This window comes from Strix aluco, chromosome 3, assembly GCF_031877795.1.
Source record: "Strix aluco isolate bStrAlu1 chromosome 3, bStrAlu1.hap1, whole genome shotgun sequence".
Lineage (NCBI taxonomy): Eukaryota > Metazoa > Chordata > Aves > Strigiformes > Strigidae > Strix > Strix aluco.
This window is the reverse complement of record NC_133933.1, coordinates 25,480,804-25,502,249: the sequence shown is the minus strand read 5'-3', so window position 1 is coordinate 25,502,249 and position 21,446 is coordinate 25,480,804. Positions and strand designations below refer to the sequence as shown.

Genomic DNA, 21,446 nt, shown 5'->3' with positions numbered 1-21,446 from the left:
CATGCCATTTGGTTTCTCCAACTACAGGAGACTATAGAATGTAAAGCTGCACTTGAGCATAACATTAGTGTTAATTCCTCCTCCCATTTTTCCATTAAGGAGCAGCATGCACACAGGGAGGAAACTCAGTCCAACTGCCACATCTCAGACCACAGAGATTAACTTTCTCTCTCTGCACTGCTGATTCATTGTATGAATTTGGGCATCTTGCAGGTGGCTTGATTTCCAGAATCAACCGTTTCCAAAAAACAGGTCACTAACATCTGGCAGCAAATTTATTGATCTATAATATGGCTGCAAGAATGTTTACATACCATCTCTTGCAGCAGAGTTACGATGCTTCAACTACTGTTGGTAAGGCTTTTGCAATCCCTGCAGAAAAAGCAACTTACTATCTCATCACTGTCATTACAACATGAAATGTCCCTTCTTCATGTCGGTTTGGTATGCAATGCGTTTGTCACAGTAGGATTTGATGAAATTCTTCCAGCTTCAGGCTGAATTTCTTCTCAAAACCAGAGAAAAAGAGCCACACCAGAAGAACCAGATGAGTTTCCTAACCACTGGGTTGGTGGATATTCTGGGTGGTCTCTTGCACTCTTTCATGAAAAGTACTTAAACGCTTGAGCGTTAAAACCAGATGTCATAACTTTCGAAATTGTTGAGAAAGGAGTACCTCATTTCCCAACATGCTCTGCCTCGTCTTGAAGTCCACCAGGAGTCCATGAAAGCTTCTGAGGCTTAGCATTTGCAAAAATCGAGTGTCAGCCTGGATACCTAAGAAAAGCCCCAAAGTGGACATGCACTTGAAAAGCTGGGGTAGACAGGCATCCTCTCCACAGCACAGGAGACATCTGGTAGAACTTGTTTTCTTGCAATTCAGTATTGCTTTTAGTTTTCTTGCATAGCCCATGCTAATTTAAAAATGGGTTTGTGCTGACTTAGAGAGGTTTATCAGCCAATGCACAGTTAAGCTGATAAAATTTCTTCTCTTACAGCATCACTTCAAATCCAAACAAATTACTTGAGAGCTACTGTCATTTCTGTAAAGAGACAGTTGTAAAATTGTCTGGAGAAGAATGAACTTTCTACATGCTAGTATGGTAAAATTTACCCCTCTGGTAAATAATAAAATGACACAGTCATGGGTGGTCCAGCTGCCCAATGGCCTCATGTGGTCAACAGATCCAGTCTTCAGTAAGAACGACACTGGCTACGACATCCTAGAGGAATTCAAATTTGCACAAAGTGTTTTATAAACTCCCAGTGTTAGAAATGAGCGCAAGGCTTGTCTTCACTCTCCAGCTTCTCCATTAACATCCCCATTACATTGTTAATGTGGCACTTTATCCTGCCTGGAGACTGAGGAATATCTGGAATATTCTTGACTCCTCCCTGTTCAAAATAGAAAGCAGAGGTTCTCGGTTACCACCCTGAAATTTGCAGAGGAATTTCTTTAATGAGCTTAAGTAAATAATAATTTTTCCACTGAATATTTAATGTATGTAAAATCTAGACCACCCTGCCACAAAAAGAAAGAAGGAAATAAACCAAAACCTGACCATTCAGTGGGAGATGCCTCGTTAAAATAAGCAATAATATTGTCAGTAATTGATGATTTAGAAGGTTTTTAAGTAAGAAATTCCAGGGCTGGGCATGGATTTGCTTCCAGCATTACGGAAATCACACAGAGAAACAGTGCCTCTTTCAACATCATTATCTTGAATTAGTTATTGTGTCCACTTCAGATTCTTTCAATCACATTTTTCCTCCGCTCAGGCTAAAAAAACCCACCTTCTTTTTCCTATCCCGCTTCAGGATCCTTCCTTCTCCTTGGAGCAATTCGCCAAACGAAGCAAGCAGTTGTTCTGCAGTGTCATGTCTCTCAGTAATGGTGTTATAAATAAGGAGAAATAAACCCTGGGGCAAAAGATGATATTAGTTGCTCTCATACCTTTACTGGCAGAATTATTGTCTGGAGTGTAACCCTGACTCTAGTTGATTTTGCTATCTGTCACTGCTGTGGCAGGTTACAATTGCTTTGCCCTTTCCCTCTCTCTGTCCCGTTGTCCTACGTTTTCCTGATACCTGGGCTCCTGCCATCACCCCTTCCTACCAAAGTCTGGTATAATTCTGACAAAATTCACTCTTTCCTTCACCTGGTCTCCTCTCTTACTGTATCATATAATAAAATACCATGTGATAAGGGATTTTAAGAGGGAGAGGTGATGGCCAGAAGGGGAGGTATCTGGGCCAGTCTGGCAGGATGAGGCTGAGCAAATGTGGGGAAGAAGGAAAAGACGGGCAAAGCAGCCCCATTTCTACATCTAGTGCCCTTTTCCCTTCTGTCAGAGCATCACAAAGACATCAACTGGCCAAAGGTCTGAAAAGAAAGCAAGCCCCAGAAGCGTACCTTGGATAATCAAGGATACATGAGGAAAGCTGGTATGAACCAACAAGAGAAACCCCCCAATGGCACAGCTAGATGAATTTACAATGGCAAATGAAGTAGCAATGGCACAGTGCGGCAAGGGGAGAGGAAGGAAGGACAGTGCCACTGAAGCAGAAGGATGAGCCATGTCCTATGGGAAAGCTGAACAACAGTGATGTGACTTAACACAATGAAGGCACTTCAACATTGTATGAAGGAATAGTCTAGCCTACTGCCAAACTTCTCATCACCTTCACTTATGGGTTACACCCACCTGCACTCCTAACTGGCACGGAGCTTGTATTGTTTTAACTTGGAGGTAGGTGAGAAAGAGGATTCTAGAGCTGGAGCTGAGCAGCAGCCAAGTTCAGGGTGCTGTTTGCCTGCTGGACCCTGATAACAAGCAGCTAAGCCTCTGAAGCACAGCTGCAGTGATCAGCTTGGCTAACAGCATAGTCAAGGTCTGTAGGTGCAGCAGGACTCATGGCATTGAGCTCCTTGGTTGTTTTTAGTATCGTTGGGACTTTCAGGGCAGGGAAGGTGTCTTTTTTGTGAGCAAAAAAAGAAAAAATTAATATGTGCACACAGGTTTGTTCCCCACTGCTGAAAACAGGAATCTGGGGGAGGAAACAGGAGGTTTCGGTTCTGGTTCTGGTTCTGAAAGGGGGTTCAGGTTTCAGAACTGCCAAGCAACCAAACCAAACTCCCACATCCCTACAACCTGAATGCATGCAAAACTGGTTTTGAAATGGAAGGCTGCACAGGACGGATAAAGAGGCCAGATTAGCATCACTCCACTGAGCCCAGCAGAGAAGAGCAGGAGTGGATACTGCTGTACTCTGTGACCCGTGTATTTTCAATGTCCTTTTATTTATTAACAGCCTGCCAAAAATAAATCCTCATCCAGCTTTGCTGCAGAGCAGGAACATGGGCCCTTTGAAATTTGCCTGCAATTTGGATGCACCAGTACAGCACTCATGATACAAACACACTCCCAGAGACAGGACAGGAGGCAGGCGAGTCAGTAACCACCATGGTGTGGCCCACACCTGAAATCTCCACAGGAGATATCTGAGGAAACTTTTCCAGGAGAGGAGATACCATGGGGGCTAACTATAACCCACAGAAGAGAGTAACTGTGGATTAAGCACAGCCTCTGCAAGAATGATGTTCCTTGCATGTACATTTTTGTTTCTCCCAATGGAGACTCACTCAATCCTCCTCCTAAGATACATCAGCCAACACCCCCGTATTTATTTCTGGAAGTAGAGAATGGAAGCATATCAAGGTTCCTGAAATGGATAACAGCAGCCTGTGCTCACCTGGATTTGCTGTGAATCCAGAGTTAAAAGAAGTGGAAAACTACAGTGATCGATGGAGTCCTGGGGATTTAGGTTCGTTCACCCTTCTGAACAAGCTGAGCTTCTATGCCTGCAGACAGCAGGAGCACTATCAGTGAAGCTGTATAAAGACTGAGGCACTGTGTGTGCTGTAATCAAGTACACTTACTCAGTTCTCCTTGCAGTCTAAACCCTAACGCTAAACGCTAACACTAACTCCTAACCGTAACCCTAACTCCTAACCCTAAACCTAAGCCCCCCTTAACGCTAATCCCTAAACCTAACCCTAGACCTAACCCTTAAAACCTAACCATAACCCCAAACCTAACACTATGCCCCTAACCGTAACCCTAACCCTAAACCCTAACCCTAAACGCTAACCCTAATTCCCAACCCTAACCCTAACCCTAACCCCCCTTAACCCTAACCCAAGACCTAACCCTTAAAACCTAACCATAACCCTAACCTAACCCTATGCCCCTAACCGTAACCCTAACCCTAAACTATAACCCTAAACGCTAACCCTAACTCCTAACCCTAACCCTAAACCAAACCCCCCACTAAAACTAACACCTAACCCTAAATCTAGACCTAACACTTAAAACCTAAACTTAACCCTAAACCTAACCCTATGCCCCTAACCGTAACCCTAACCCTAAACTATAACCCTAAACACTAACCCTAACTCCTAACCCTAACTCCTAACCCTAACCCTAAGCCAAAAACCCCCCTAACCCTAACCCCTAACCCTAACACTAGACCTAACCCTTAAAACTTAACCCTAATCCTAAACCTAACACTATGCCCCTAACCGTAACACTAACACTAAACCCTAACCCTAAACGCTAACCCTAACTCCTCACCCTAACCCTAACTCCTAACCCTAAGCCCCCCTTAACCCTAACGCCTAACCCTAACCCTAGACCTAACCCTTAAAACATAACCATAACCCCAAACTTAACACTATGCCCCTAACCGTACCCCTAACCCTAAACCCTAACCCTAAATGCTAAACCTAACTACTAACCCTAACCCCTACCCAAAACCCCCCTTAACCCTAACCCCTAACCTTAACCATAGATCTAAACCTTAAAAACAAACCATAACCCTAAACCTAACCCTATGCCCCTAAGCATAACCCTAACCCTAAACCCTAACCCTAAACGCTAACCCTTACTCCTAAACCTAACCCTAACTCCTAACGCTAACCCTAACCCCCCCTAACCCTAGACCTAACACTTAAACATAAACTTAACCCTAAACCTAACCCTATGCCCCTAACCGTAACCCTAACCCTAACTATAACCCTAAACGCTAACCCTAACTCCTAACCCTAAACCTAACCCTAAGCCCCCTTAATCCAAACCCCTAACCCTAACCTCAGATCTAAACCTTAAAACCTAACCATAATCCTAAAACTAACCATATGCCCCTAACCGTAACCCTAACCCTAAACTCTAAGCCTAAATGCTAACCCTAAACTCTAACCCTAAACGCTAACCCTAACTCCTAACGCTAACCCTAACCCTAAGCCCCCCTTAACACTAACCCCTAACCCTAAACCTAGATCTAAATCTTAAAACCATACCATAACCCTAAACCTAACACTATGCCCATAATCCTAACCCTAAACCCTAACCCTAAACGCTAACCCTAACTCCTAACGCTAACCCTAACTCCTAACCCTAACCCTAAGCCCCCTTAACCTTAACCCCTAACCCTAACCTCAGATCTAAACCTTAAAACCTAACCATAATCCTAAAACTAACCATATGCCCCTAACCATAACCCTAACTCCTAACTCTAAGCCTAAACGCTAACCCTAAACTCTAACCCTAAACGCTAACCCTAACTCCTAACCCTAACCCTAACCCTAACCCCCCTTAACCATAACCTCTAACCCTAATCGTAGATCTAAATCTTAAAACCATACCATAACACTAAACCTAACCCTATGCCCCTAACCCTAACCGTAACCCTAAACCCTAACCCTAAACGCTAACCCTAACTCCTAACCCTAACCCTAAACCCAAAACCCCCCTAATCCTAAACCCTAACCCTAACTCCTAACCCTAACCCCCCTTTACCCTAACCCCTAACCCTAGATCTAAACCTTAAAACCAAACCATAACCATAAACGTAACCCTATGCCCCTAACCGTAACCCTAATCCTAAACCCTAACCCTAACCCTAGAAGTAACACTTAAAATTTAACCATAACCCTAAAACTAACCCGATGCCCCTAACCGTAACCCTAACCCTAAACCCTAACCCCCCTTAACCCTAACCCCTAACCCTAACCCTAGATCTAAACCTTAAAACCTAACCATAACCATAAACGTAACCCTATGCCACTAACCGTAACCCTAACCCTAAACCCTAACCCTAAACGCTAACCCTAACTCCTAACCCTAACCCTAACTCCTAACCCTAACCCTAAGCCCCCCTTAACACTAACCCCTAACCCTAAACCTAGACCTAACGATTAAAACCTAAACATAACCCTAAACCTAACCCTATGCCACTAAACGTAACCCTAACCATTAACCCTAAACGCTAACCCTAACTCCTACTCCTAACCCTAACCCTAACCGTAAGCCCCCCTTAACGCTAACCCCTAACACTAACCCTAGATCTAAACCTTAAAAACAAACCATAACCCTAAACCTAACCCTGTGCCCCTAACCGTAACAGTAACACTAAACCCTAACCCTAAACGCGAACCCTAACTCCTAACCCTAAACCTAACTCCTAACCCTAAGCCTCCTTAACCCAACACCCCCCTAATCCTAAACCCTAAACCTAACCCTAGAAGTAACCCTTAAAATTTAACCATAACCCTAAAACTAACCCGATGCCCCTAACCGTAACCCTAACCCTAAACCCTAACCCTAAACGCTAACCCTAACACCTAACCCTAACCCTAACTCCTAACCCTAACCCTAAACCCTAACCCCCCTTAACCCTAACCCCTAACCCTAACCCTAGATCTAAACCTTAAAACCTAACCATAACCATAAACGTAACCCTATGCCCCTAACCGTAACCCTAACCCTAAACCCTAACCCCTAACCCTAACCCTAAGCCCCCCTTAACACTAACCCCTAACCCTAAACCTAGACCTAACGCTTAAAACCTAACCATAAACCTAAACCTAACCCTATGCCACTAACCGTAACCCTAACCATAAACCCTAACCCTAAACGCTAACCCTAACCCCTACTCCTAACCCTAACCCTAACCGTAAGCCCCCCTTAACGCTAACCCCTAACCCTAACCCTAGATCGAAACCTTAAAAACAAACCATAACCCTAAACCTAACACTATGCCCCTAACCGTAACAGTAACCCTAAACCCTAACCATAACGCTAACCCTAACTCCTAACCCTAACCCTAACTCCTAACCCTAACCCTAAACCCAACACGCGCCTAATCCTAAACCCTAACCCTAACCCTAGAAGTAACCCTTAAAATTTAACCATAACCCTAAAACTAACCCGATGCCCCTAACGGTAAACCTAACCGCTAACCCTAACACCTAACCCTAACCCTAACTCCTAACCCTAACCCTAAGCCCCCTTAACCTTAACCCCTAACCCTAACCTCAGATCTAAACCTTAAGACCTAACCATAATCCTAAAACTAACCATATGCCCCTAACCGTAACCCTAACCCTAAACTCTAAGCCTAAACGCTAACCCTAAACTCTAACCCTAAACGCTAACCCTAACTCCTAACGCTAACCCTAACCCTAAGCCCCCCTTAACACTAACCCCTAACCCTAAACCTAGATCTAAATCTTAAAACCATACCATAACCCTAAACCTAACACTATGCCCATAATCCTAACCCTAAACCCTAACCCTAAACGCTAACCCTAACTCCTAACCCTAACCCCTAACCCTAAGCCGCCTTAACCTTAACCCCTAACCCTAACCTCAGATCTAAACCTTAAGACCTAACCATAATCCTAAAACTAACCATATGCCCCTAACCGTAACCCTAACCCTAAACTCTAAGCCTAAACGCTAACCCTAAACTCTAACCCTAAACGCTAACCCTAACTCCTAACGCTAACCCTAACCCTAAGCCCCCCTTAACACTAACCCCTAACCCTAAACCTAGATCTAAATCTTAAAACCATACCATAACCCTAAACCTAACACTATGCCCATAATCCTAACCCTAAACCCTAACCCTAAATGCTAACCCTAACTCCTAACCCTAACCCTAACTCCTAACCCTAACCCTAAGCCCCCTTAACCTTAACCCCTAACCCTAACCTCAGATCTAAACCTTAAGACCTAATCATAATCCTAAAACTAACCATACGCCCCTAACCGTAACCCTAACCCTAAACTCTAAGCCTAAACGCTAACCCTAAACTCTAACCCTAAACGCTAACCCTAACTCCTAACGCTAACCCTAACCCTAAGCCCCCCTTAACACTAACCCCTAACCCTAAACCTAGATCTAAATCTTAAAACCATACCATAACCCTAAACCTAACACTATGCCCATAATCCTAACCCTAAACCCTAACCCTAACCCTAGACCGAACCCTTAAAACCAAACCATAACCCTAAACCTAACCCTATGCCCCTAACCCTAACCCTAAACCCTAACCCTAAACGCTAACCCTAACTCCTAACCCTAACCCTAACTCCTAACCCTAACCCCTAACCCTAACCCTAGACCTAACGCTTTAAACCTAACCATAACCCTAAACCTAACTGTATGCCCCTAACCGTAACTCTAACCCTAAACCCTAACCCTAAACACTAGCCCTAACTCCTAACCCTAACCCTAACTCCTAACCCTAACCCTAAGCCCCCGTTAACGCTAACCCCTAACCCTAACCCTAGATCGAAACCTTAAAAACAAACCATAACCCTAAACCTAACCCTATGCCCCTAACCGTAACCCTAACCCTAAACCCTAACCCTAAATTGTAACCCTAACTCCTAACCCTAACCCTAAGTCCCCCTTTAACCTTAACCCCTAACCCTAACCCTAGATCTAAACCTTAAAAACAAACCATAACCCTAAACCTAACCCTATGCCCCTAACCGTAACCCTAACCCTAAATCCTAACCCTAAATGCTAACCCTATACTCTTAAAATTAAACCTAACTCCTAACCCTAACCCCTAACCCTAAACCTACATCTAACCCTTAAAACCTAACCATAACCCTAAACCTAACCCTATGCCCCTAACCGTAACCCTAACCATAAACCGTAACCCTAAACGCTAACCCTAACTCCTAACCCTAACCCTAACTCCTAACCTCTAACCCTAACCCTAGACCTAACGCTTTAAACGTAACCATAACCCTAAACCTAACCGTATGCCCCTAACCGTAACTCTAACCCTAAACCCTAACCCTAAATGCTAACCCTATACTCTTAAAATTAAACCTAACTCCTAACCCTAACCCCTAACCCTAAACCTACATCTAACCCTTAAAACCTAACCATAACCCTAAACCTAACCCTATGCCCCTAACTGTAACCCTAACCATAAACCGTAACCCTAAACGCTAACCCTAACTCCTAACCCTAACCCTAACTCCTAACCTCTAACCCTAAACCTAGACCTAACACTTAAAACCTAAACTTAACCCTAAACCTAACCCTATGCCCCTAACCGTAACCCTAACCCTAAACTATAACCCTAAACACTAACCCTAACTCCTAACCCTAACTCCTAACCCTAACCCTAAGCCAAAAACCCCCCTAACCCTAACCCCTAACCCTAACACTAGACCTAACCCTTAAAACTTAACCCTAATCCTAAACCTAACACTATGCCCCTAACCGTAACACTAACACTAAACCCTAACCCTAAACGCTAACCCTAACTCCTCACCCTAACCCTAACTCCTAACCCTAAGCCCCCCTTAACCCTAACGCCTAACCCTAACCCTAGACCTAACCCTTAAAACATAACCATAACCCCAAACTTAACACTATGCCCCTAACCGTACCCCTAACCCTAAACCCTAACCCTAAATGCTAAACCTAACTACTAACCCTAACCCCTACCCAAAACCCCCCTTAACCCTAACCCCTAACCTTAACCATAGATCTAAACCTTAAAAACAAACCATAACCCTAAACCTAACCCTATGCCCCTAAGCATAACCCTAACCCTAAACCCTAACCCTAAACGCTAACCCTTACTCCTAAACCTAACCCTAACTCCTAACGCTAACCCTAACCCCCCCTAACCCTAGACCTAACACTTAAACATAAACTTAACCCTAAACCTAACCCTATGCCCCTAACCGTAACCCTAACCCTAACTATAACCCTAAACGCTAACCCTAACTCCTAACCCTAAACCTAACCCTAAGCCCCCTTAATCCAAACCCCTAACCCTAACCTCAGATCTAAACCTTAAAACCTAACCATAATCCTAAAACTAACCATATGCCCCTAACCGTAACCCTAACCCTAAACTCTAAGCCTAAATGCTAACCCTAAACTCTAACCCTAAACGCTAACCCTAACTCCTAACGCTAACCCTAACCCTAAGCCCCCCTTAACACTAACCCCTAACCCTAAACCTAGATCTAAATCTTAAAACCATACCATAACCCTAAACCTAACACTATGCCCATAATCCTAACCCTAAACCCTAACCCTAAACGCTAACCCTAACTCCTAACGCTAACCCTAACTCCTAACCCTAACCCTAAGCCCCCTTAACCTTAACCCCTAACCCTAACCTCAGATCTAAACCTTAAAACCTAACCATAATCCTAAAACTAACCATATGCCCCTAACCATAACCCTAACTCCTAACTCTAAGCCTAAACGCTAACCCTAAACTCTAACCCTAAACGCTAACCCTAACTCCTAACCCTAACCCTAACCCTAACCCCCCTTAACCATAACCTCTAACCCTAATCGTAGATCTAAATCTTAAAACCATACCATAACACTAAACCTAACCCTATGCCCCTAACCCTAACCGTAACCCTAAACCCTAACCCTAAACGCTAACCCTAACTCCTAACCCTAACCCTAAACCCAAAACCCCCCTAATCCTAAACCCTAACCCTAACTCCTAACCCTAACCCCCCTTTACCCTAACCCCTAACCCTAGATCTAAACCTTAAAACCAAACCATAACCATAAACGTAACCCTATGCCCCTAACCGTAACCCTAATCCTAAACCCTAACCCTAACCCTAGAAGTAACACTTAAAATTTAACCATAACCCTAAAACTAACCCGATGCCCCTAACCGTAACCCTAACCCTAAACCCTAACCCCCCTTAACCCTAACCCCTAACCCTAACCCTAGATCTAAACCTTAAAACCTAACCATAACCATAAACGTAACCCTATGCCACTAACCGTAACCCTAACCCTAAACCCTAACCCTAAACGCTAACCCTAACTCCTAACCCTAACCCTAACTCCTAACCCTAACCCTAAGCCCCCCTTAACACTAACCCCTAACCCTAAACCTAGACCTAACGATTAAAACCTAAACATAACCCTAAACCTAACCCTATGCCACTAAACGTAACCCTAACCATTAACCCTAAACGCTAACCCTAACTCCTACTCCTAACCCTAACCCTAACCGTAAGCCCCCCTTAACGCTAACCCCTAACACTAACCCTAGATCTAAACCTTAAAAACAAACCATAACCCTAAACCTAACCCTGTGCCCCTAACCGTAACAGTAACACTAAACCCTAACCCTAAACGCGAACCCTAACTCCTAACCCTAAACCTAACTCCTAACCCTAAGCCTCCTTAACCCAACACCCCCCTAATCCTAAACCCTAAACCTAACCCTAGAAGTAACCCTTAAAATTTAACCATAACCCTAAAACTAACCCGATGCCCCTAACCGTAACCCTAACCCTAAACCCTAACCCTAAACGCTAACCCTAACACCTAACCCTAACCCTAACTCCTAACCCTAACCCTAAACCCTAACCCCCCTTAACCCTAACCCCTAACCCTAACCCTAGATCTAAACCTTAAAACCTAACCATAACCATAAACGTAACCCTATGCCCCTAACCGTAACCCTAACCCTAAACCCTAACCCCTAACCCTAACCCTAAGCCCCCCTTAACACTAACCCCTAACCCTAAACCTAGACCTAACGCTTAAAACCTAACCATAAACCTAAACCTAACCCTATGCCACTAACCGTAACCCTAACCATAAACCCTAACCCTAAACGCTAACCCTAACCCCTACTCCTAACCCTAACCCTAACCGTAAGCCCCCCTTAACGCTAACCCCTAACCCTAACCCTAGATCGAAACCTTAAAAACAAACCATAACCCTAAACCTAACACTATGCCCCTAACCGTAACAGTAACCCTAAACCCTAACCATAACGCTAACCCTAACTCCTAACCCTAACCCTAACTCCTAACCCTAACCCTAAACCCAACACGCGCCTAATCCTAAACCCTAACCCTAACCCTAGAAGTAACCCTTAAAATTTAACCATAACCCTAAAACTAACCCGATGCCCCTAACGGTAAACCTAACCGCTAACCCTAACACCTAACCCTAACCCTAACTCCTAACCCTAACCCTAAGCCCCCTTAACCTTAACCCCTAACCCTAACCTCAGATCTAAACCTTAAGACCTAACCATAATCCTAAAACTAACCATATGCCCCTAACCGTAACCCTAACCCTAAACTCTAAGCCTAAACGCTAACCCTAAACTCTAACCCTAAACGCTAACCCTAACTCCTAACGCTAACCCTAACCCTAAGCCCCCCTTAACACTAACCCCTAACCCTAAACCTAGATCTAAATCTTAAAACCATACCATAACCCTAAACCTAACACTATGCCCATAATCCTAACCCTAAACCCTAACCCTAAACGCTAACCCTAACTCCTAACCCTAACCCCTAACCCTAAGCCGCCTTAACCTTAACCCCTAACCCTAACCTCAGATCTAAACCTTAAGACCTAACCATAATCCTAAAACTAACCATATGCCCCTAACCGTAACCCTAACCCTAAACTCTAAGCCTAAACGCTAACCCTAAACTCTAACCCTAAACGCTAACCCTAACTCCTAACGCTAACCCTAAACCTAAGCCCCCCTTAACACTAACCCCTAACCCTAAACCTAGATCTAAATCTTAAAACCATACCATAACCCTAAACCTAACACTATGCCCATAATCCTAACCCTAAACCCTAACCCTAAATGCTAACCCTAACTCCTAACCCTAACCCTAACTCCTAACCCTAACCCTAAGCCCCCTTAACCTTAACCCCTAACCCTAACCTCAGATCTAAACCTTAAGACCTAATCATAATCCTAAAACTAACCATATGCCCCTAACCGTAACCCTAACCCTAAACTCTAAGCCTAAACGCTAACCCTAAACTCTAACCCTAAACGCTAACCCTAACTCCTAACGCTAACCCTAACCCTAAGCCCCCCTTAACACTAACCCCTAACCCTAAACCTAGATCTAAATCTTAAAACCATACCATAACCCTAAACCTAACACTATGCCCATAATCCTAACCCTAAACCCTAACCCTAACCCTAGACCGAACCCTTAAAACCAAACCATAACCCTAAACCTAACCCTATGCCCCTAACCCTAACCCTAAACCCTAACCCTAAACGCTAACCCTAACTCCTAACCCTAACCCTAACTCCTAACCCTAACCCCTAACCCTAACCCTAGACCTAACGCTTTAAACCTAACCATAACCCTAAACCTAACTGTATGCCCCTAACCGTAACTCTAACCCTAAACCCTAACCCTAAACACTAGCCCTAACTCCTAACCCTAACCCTAACTCCTAACCCTAACCCTAAGCCCCCGTTAACGCTAACCCCTAACCCTAACCCTAGATCGAAACCTTAAAAACAAACCATAACCCTAAACCTAACCCTATGCCCCTAACCGTAACCCTAACCCTAAACCCTAACCCTAAATTGTAACCCTAACTCCTAACCCTAACCCTAAGTCCCCCTTTAACCTTAACCCCTAACCCTAACCCTAGATCTAAACCTTAAAAACAAACCATAACCCTAAACCTAACCCTATGCCCCTAACCGTAACCCTAACCCTAAATCCTAACCCTAAATGCTAACCCTATACTCTTAAAATTAAACCTAACTCCTAACCCTAACCCCTAACCCTAAACCTACATCTAACCCTTAAAACCTAACCATAACCCTAAACCTAACCCTATGCCCCTAACCGTAACCCTAACCATAAACCGTAACCCTAAACGCTAACCCTAACTCCTAACCCTAACCCTAACTCCTAACCTCTAACCCTAACCCTAGACCTAACGCTTTAAACGTAACCATAACCCTAAACCTAACCGTATGCCCCTAACCGTAACTCTAACCCTAAACCCTAACCCTAAACACTAGCCCTAACTCCTAACCCTAACCCTAAGCCCCCGTTAACGCTAACCCCTAACCCTAACCCTAGATCTAAACCTTAAAACCAAACCATAACCCTAAACCTAACCCTATGCCCCTAACCGTAACCCTAACCCTAAACTCTAACCCTAAACGCTAACCCTAACTCCTAAACCCTAACTCCTAACCCTAACCCTAAACCAAAACCCCCCCTTACCCTAACCCCTACCCTAACCCTAGACCTACCCCTTAAAACCTATCCATAACCCTAAAGGTAACCCTATGCCCCTAACCGTCACCCTAACCCTAAACCCTAACCCTAAACGCTGTCAAGCAGGAATATTTGATATCTTTAATTAAGATCAGCATCTTTCAGCATAACGGGATCAATACCTGGGCCAGCTGTTGAGGGAAGGCAAAAGACCCTAACCATGGCAGCAAGCGAGTCACTCAAGACTGGCCTTTTCAGGTACACCAGAGAAGCCCAGGAGCAATGAACCAAAAATGAGTGATTATCTAAAGTGACAAAGGGAGGCAGAAAGAAAGATTGGGACAACAAGTTTCTCTCTAATCACTTTCTGCCTTTGAGGTGGTATGATCACCTCACACCTGTGGGAAATGGAAGAGAAATACTGCCTTTTCCAGCAGCTCTGTACTGGTCTACATCAGATGACTCACAGATCCTCGGCAGAGAAAAATCTTGTCTAGCTGGGCAATGTGTTACTCGTGTTGCTATCCACAGCTCCCATTCCTGTGCTTGAAGACCTCAGCCACTTCTTGGCATGCTGTATGCCCTTGGATGGATGATACAGCCTGGGTTCCCTTAGGTTGAAACACAAAGTATATTTTTAGTACATTGCAGATGATCTGTAGACATTTAGCACTTTCTGTGGTGCTCAGACCCACTCAGTCAGGGAACAGAGTCACCAGCAGACTCTGCTCTAGCTGTGAGTGGTGGGTGGTAACACAGTTAAAGTCTCTTTTAGTCCCAGGGAATAAGCAGTGCCCAAGTATACCTTTCAGGTCATTACGACAGTCTCATTTCCTTGCATGTTTCTCATGGATGAGGTCACATTGCTATTCTCCTCTGGTGTTGTCCAACTCTGGAACTGAGGAAGAAAATTACAACACAAAACTCAAATCGGGGGATTTTTTGAAGAACTTGAAGTAGTACATAATAAAAATGCTAATAATATGTTGCAATCCAGTTCTCCTCCAATCAGATGGTTTTGCACCAAGAGGAAGCTGTTGCAGATGCCCTGCAACCTGGTTAGTGTAATATCTAAGCATGAGAGGACATCCCAGAACAAACTGTTCTGCTCCAACTTCCCTAGAGACCGATTAACTCTGACAGCTCTTTTCTTTTGGGCTGAGATAATTTAATAATTCAAACAGTATTATTACACTTTCATCTGTTCCTGGTCTTCCCTTTTCTAGACCTCGGTGATGTGAGGTGTAGGAATCAGGGTAAAGAACAAACCCAGACTGGTGGACAAGACCTGATCCCACTTTTTATAACATCTCCCTATCCTTGACACGTTGTTCCCTACTGCAGTAGCTGTGATGAGAGACTGGCGACTGGTACGGGTGACCTTCAAAAGGATTAGCCAGAGATGTGTGACTGCCAGTGAATAACTCCATTTATTATGCATGATGAACAGTAAATCATTCTAGTAAGATACTTTTTCATTCATTCGTTGCTTGAGAATGATTAGCAGCAAATAGCTCTTAAAAGCTTTTCCAGTGGAGCTGAGAAAAATACACACAGGGAGAGCCAAAAACTTTGTCCCATTCACTTGTGGTCAGCTCACATCAATAGAGTTGGCCAAATGTTGAGAAAAATGGTGTGTGAGCACGTATCTGTGTGAGCATACACAGATGTCCTTTCATCCTAACTCTTATATTTTCTGGTCTCCTGACCATGCCCATGCTACTACTGGAGACAGCATTTGCCCAGTTTTTTGTTCAGATGGAGCAATGGTTACTCTTTGAATAATAGAGTTCCTGTGTAAACTAACATTACTACAGATAAAATGGAGCATTTCCCTTACCCAGATGGATAGCCAATGGATGCCAGTGCTAAGATTACTTCTACATCTATTTGTCACTGTGGACACCAATGATTTATCAGAACTAGCAGGCTTAAGACGCTGCTTAATACAAGGAGCTGCAATTTCCAGCTACCCACCCACAGATGTAAATACCATACCAGAGACCCTGAATCAAGGTGTAAATGAACATCCCCTGTCATACGCCCATGTGTTCACCTCTTCCCCCACGGATATGAGAGATATTCCTGTGTCATGTTCACCAATGTGGTACGAATGCACCAAATGGCTGGAGCATGGCTAAACTGGATGCAGCTTGGCTAAATGGATCAAGGACCAGTGTGTGCCGAGACTGTTGCATGGGATGCTGCCCTTATACGTGTGAGACCCCTGCTCAAGTCCTTGCCATCCAATTTGGAGTGGAACCTTGCCTTCAAACACTGGCTGCAGAAAAGGCGACTCTCATGTTAAGGAGGCATGATGGCCTAGCAGCTATTCTACCAGGCATAACTCTGGAGACCTTGCTGATCTTCCCTTTCCTATGACCCTGAGCAACTCCATCTATCCACCTGTTCCCACCCAACTTCACCATTACTTCTACTTTATTTTTTAGGTAGTGACTGCTTCCAGGTTCATCCCAAAGGAACTCTTCTCTCCCTCTGTAGGCATGACTGAAATTCAAATAATAGTAAATTAATTTCTCTTTTCAACTGTACTCCAAGTCAAAAGAGGTCATGTGTACATAGACACAAACAGAAAACCAGTGGGGTTATTTACTTCAGATGATAATACTGTATTTCACAGCCCCATTCTCCAGCAGCAAAATCGTTGGCATTTTGCTCAACATCATATGACTCAGTGCATCTCCAGTTGGACTTAACAAAATAATTAACTGTTATTCAGCACAAAGAGAAAGTCATGAGATTGCAAAGAGCAGTGCTAAGAATGCAGCTACATGGAAGAAGAGCAGCTCTCTCTGAGCTGATGATTAACTACCCATATAGCTAAGGCACTGGCTACAGCACTGTATCATTTTCTGTCTATTCACAGCTGCTCTTGGCCAGTAAGAACTGGTATGAAGCACAGGCTCCAGATTAGCTTATATTCATGCAGAGCTAACAATTACCTTTGGTTTTGACTGTTGCAGGGAACTCCACAGCTTCCTTCCTGATCTGCACTCATATTTTCCAACCCTCAAAAATGTCATGCAGGCATAGAAATAAATTCACAGTGGGAAGGAGTAGGTAGAAATCTCACGTCTTTCATGGGTCGAAGGGATTTCTTGGAGTAACAGCTATTTTCCTAATTTACATCTTTTTTCCATGTAACCTTACCATTCCTCCCTCTTTCCTCCTGAAATCTATGCTGCACAGTTCTTCTCCCAACAGCCATAATGTTTATAAATCATTCACAAGAAGTAGCTACAAGGAATGACTAAAGTTTCAACTTTTAAAAAGGGCTTACAGTGCTATCCCTTCAAATGTGCAGTGGATTTGGGGCTCCCAAGGCTTCACCAGTACCATTGACAGGGCTCCAAATCACACCGTGCCCTTTCTGCATGGCAGCTTCAAGGCCACTGAACGCCCACAAAGACTACTCCTTCGCAAAGACAACCTGCGACAAGCTCAGGTTTTTCTGCTGGGTCTTCCCACACAGCACTAACTAGTAATTCCCACTGACAACAATCAAACTTCTTATGTGAGTAATCACATATTAATTTGAGAGAAAAAGGATATTTCATCATTCAAATCAGGAGCAGCCATAGCCTTCTAATTAAAGAGGCAGTTTGTTTTCTTTGCATATGAGCATGCAGATATCTCAGAGACTAACAACTGGTCTTATCTATACTTCAGTGCTGGAAAAGCACAAGAAAAATGCATGCCATTCTGGACACTGAAACAAAGAAATCTGGCTTTATGTGCAGAATAACCACAAACAGTACATGACTGATTGATTACACATCATCATACGACAAGCCTGCAGCTAATGAAGCATAATGCTGAATCGACAAACATGGAATGAACTCCATTAAATAGCCTATAATAAACATTTTGTTCCAAAGAAGTTTTCTAGACTCTTTTAAAAGCCAAAAAAATCACAGTAATATTTAATACCTGGACCGCTACGACATAATTAATGAACTCTCAAAAACTTAACAACTGTTGCAATAAAAAGAAAAAAAATATAGTTGGGCCAGGCAAGTCTCATTGTCTGGAGCAGACAGGACTCCCTTGTCTCAAAATAACCCCGGGCTCTTCCTTCTTTGCAAGATGAACTATGAAAGGCTGTACAAGACCATCCCACCCTGGCTATGTCAGAAGCTCCCTCCTGGGGCAGGGAGAGCAATGCCAGCCACGGGTGAGGTGGAGGCTCTAGCTCCAGCCTTTTCTCAGCTGTTTTCCACCACGCTGGGGGACAACACAAACAGCCACTTCCAAGCGGCTGAAGTAAATGGCTCAGCTGGCAAATCGATCCACTTCAAAACCTGGCAAAGATTTAAACGCAGCAGTACAGAACATGGCACACGGAGGAGACGGACAGCACCGAACATAGTGTTAACCAGTCTGCGGAAGATGGGCCACCACCCCACAGACTCCAGGAGCACCTGGTCTGTGCCAAGCCATGCATGTTTACTTTAGCTGGAAACCCAAGCACTGGCTGTCTACTGTCCTCACTAGGACACTGTATGCTACTTTTGCCCCAGTGTTACCAACAACGATCATTTTCATGGATCATTTTCCCTCTTTGGACAAAAGTACAATTTCCTCAATATCAGTCAAATGCTTTTCAATCCTGAGACATGCAATCACAAGTTTTTGAAGGCAGGCAGACCATCAAGTCTGAAAAAAACACTAATTTTTTTAAGCACTGACAGACTCCAAGAATCATGCTAACTCTGAAGCAAGAACGCTCATGGACATATTACACAAGTGAAGGAGAAAAATCAAAGTATTTTCTTCTTCCGCAGCATCTCACATCCTGATGTATCAAAGCACTTTACAGCCCAGTGATCTTTCCAATGCACCCATGGGGTTTGCAAATATTATGCCCATCTGAGATGGAAAAGCTGAGAAATGCAGACTATATTTCTACCTATTAGAAATTACTTCTCTCAACCACTATGAAAGAATATGTTATTTTGAGTTTTGAAACGGAAAGTGTGAAGAAATGTTCACCAGAACTCTCATTTTCCACAGATAAGGTAAAAATGCTTCGAACAGCTGAGCTTTATGATACCTTTAAAAAAATGATGGTACTCCCACAAAACACATTTGCAGGATTAGGCATTTCAAGCAGAGGCACCTTTTTTGTTTTCCTTTCAGAAAGGTTCCCTGGGATGCTTTTTTCGTTGTTTATGTTGGAGTTGGAGTGACTATTTTTGCAGGTGCTCAAACAGTAAATATCTCCCTTGACTCTCCCAACTTTTGAAAATCTCAGTAATAATTATAAAGGATAGAATGAAAGAAGTGAGTCGTTGTTCTTTCTCTAGCCAGTGAGAATCACTAAGACAGAAACGTGTGATGTGTGGTCCCAGCTGCAAATGGGCAGCTGGACCTTTAAAGACCCGTTTGCCAACCTCATTTTGTACCTCCACCTTCCTGCCACATCACCAGCGCCCTCTTTTGCCCCAGAAGACAAATGCTCACCTTCATATCTTTGAAATTAGCTAGCGTAGAAGGAAATAAATTAAAACATGAAAACTTGAATGTGTGATTGACAGAAATCCATTCATCCACCTCTAATAGCTGCTCTTAGAAAGCAGGGGTGTCAAAGAAAGAACTGCTTTCAGAGGATCTCTGTTCATACCAGATTGTACAGACCATGCTGAGGTAAACATCTACATTTCTGCATGTCACTATCAGACCTGATAAAACTCATTCCTATGGAAAGTCTTCTCTATCATAAAATGGTGGCAGCTAGTAAAATATTTCTGTTTCTTTGGGGTTATCCTACACTGCAGTTTTGGTAGCACCAGTCTGTCGGTGCGTTCTTCCCATTATTACCATTAATAAAAGAGCACAAGGTCATTATGTTCCAGTAACTGTGTTGACTGTGTAATAGTAGGTTGTCACGGCTCAATGTGATGGGAAGTCACTCTGGAAATCTTGCATGACCTTTCACCCTCATGTTATAAAGAACATCATCGCTGTTTGCCTCCATTTATGCTGATCACTTCATATAGCAGCATTTCCACCAAAGAGGGCGGTTAGAAAGAAAGAAGGCATACAGAAAGAAAGGAAGGAGAAAGTATGTTTGCATACACATAATTTCTCGTGAATCTCTATTAACCCAAAGACGACAATCCTGAGGATCAGAAACAGTGGAAAAGTAAATTTCTACTAAAATGTACAATACCTATTTAACACAGCCCACCTGAAATAATTTCAGCTACATTTTTAACTGTAGGAGCCAAGTTAAAATACTTCGGCTGGACTGGCTTTATTAGGAGGTTATGAATTAAATTGAGAATGAATGCTTTAGTAGAGGTTTTCTGGCATCAAAGAACTAGCTGCAATAAGCTTTCTTGGCCTAAGCTGAATTATTAATGTTGATTATATAAGAGTACCATTCACCTTTCAAATGCTGAGGGTAATTAGGAGTCACTCAGCAGAATGGCTGGGGAGAAATCACTCGAACAACTTTCTTATGCAGCTCCTTAGAAAGAGAAAGAAAATTTAAACCCTGCAAGAAGGGCTGCTCTGCTAATATGCATGTTTTCAGCAGATTTCAAAAAGACAAAAAAAAATATTTTCTCAAAAATTACATTTGTAGTTAAACGTTCGCATTTGAAATAGGATGTGTTTTCAGCATTAGAAAGGAAATGGAGACGTCGTTCTGAATGCTTAACGATACACTGAGGTGCATGCTTTTAATAAAATCTCATTTCGCTAACATCATTCTGCTGAGAAAGATGTGTTGAATAACGCCAGAGAGCCACTGAACCAACGCCACAGTATTACATCATCGATATTAAATATTCTTCTTTGTGCATTCACGGCATGTTTCCACACATTTGATGCATGAGAAGTGAAAACGGCAGTGAGCTAAAGCACCTCAGTGTTCCCTTCAGCATTAATCAAGCTTCCAGGATGTTAAATGCCTGCAGGGTTACATCCCTGACCCAGCCAAAACAATGCCACCAAACTTTGTCTCACACAGGCAGGAGGTATCACCCAGCACCTGATGCAGGGAACTCATGCAGCAGTCACGCACAGGGCAATTAGAGGCAGATT

General features: G+C 43.4%; 1 long non-coding RNA gene across 1 annotated transcript in view; it reads right to left on the bottom strand.

The window, feature by feature from the left end:
* Positions 1–1,908: 1,908 nt before the first annotated feature.
* The window catches only part of LOC141921710 (uncharacterized), a 37,034-nt gene continuing 17,496 nt past the window's right edge, over positions 1,909–21,446 (bottom strand). The window contains exons 2-3 of the long non-coding RNA XR_012622746.1: positions 15,181–15,273; positions 1,909–1,920 (exon numbers count right to left, since the gene is read on the bottom strand). This is a non-coding gene — a long non-coding RNA (uncharacterized LOC141921710). The remainder of the gene's footprint in view (positions 1,921–15,180; positions 15,274–21,446) is intronic.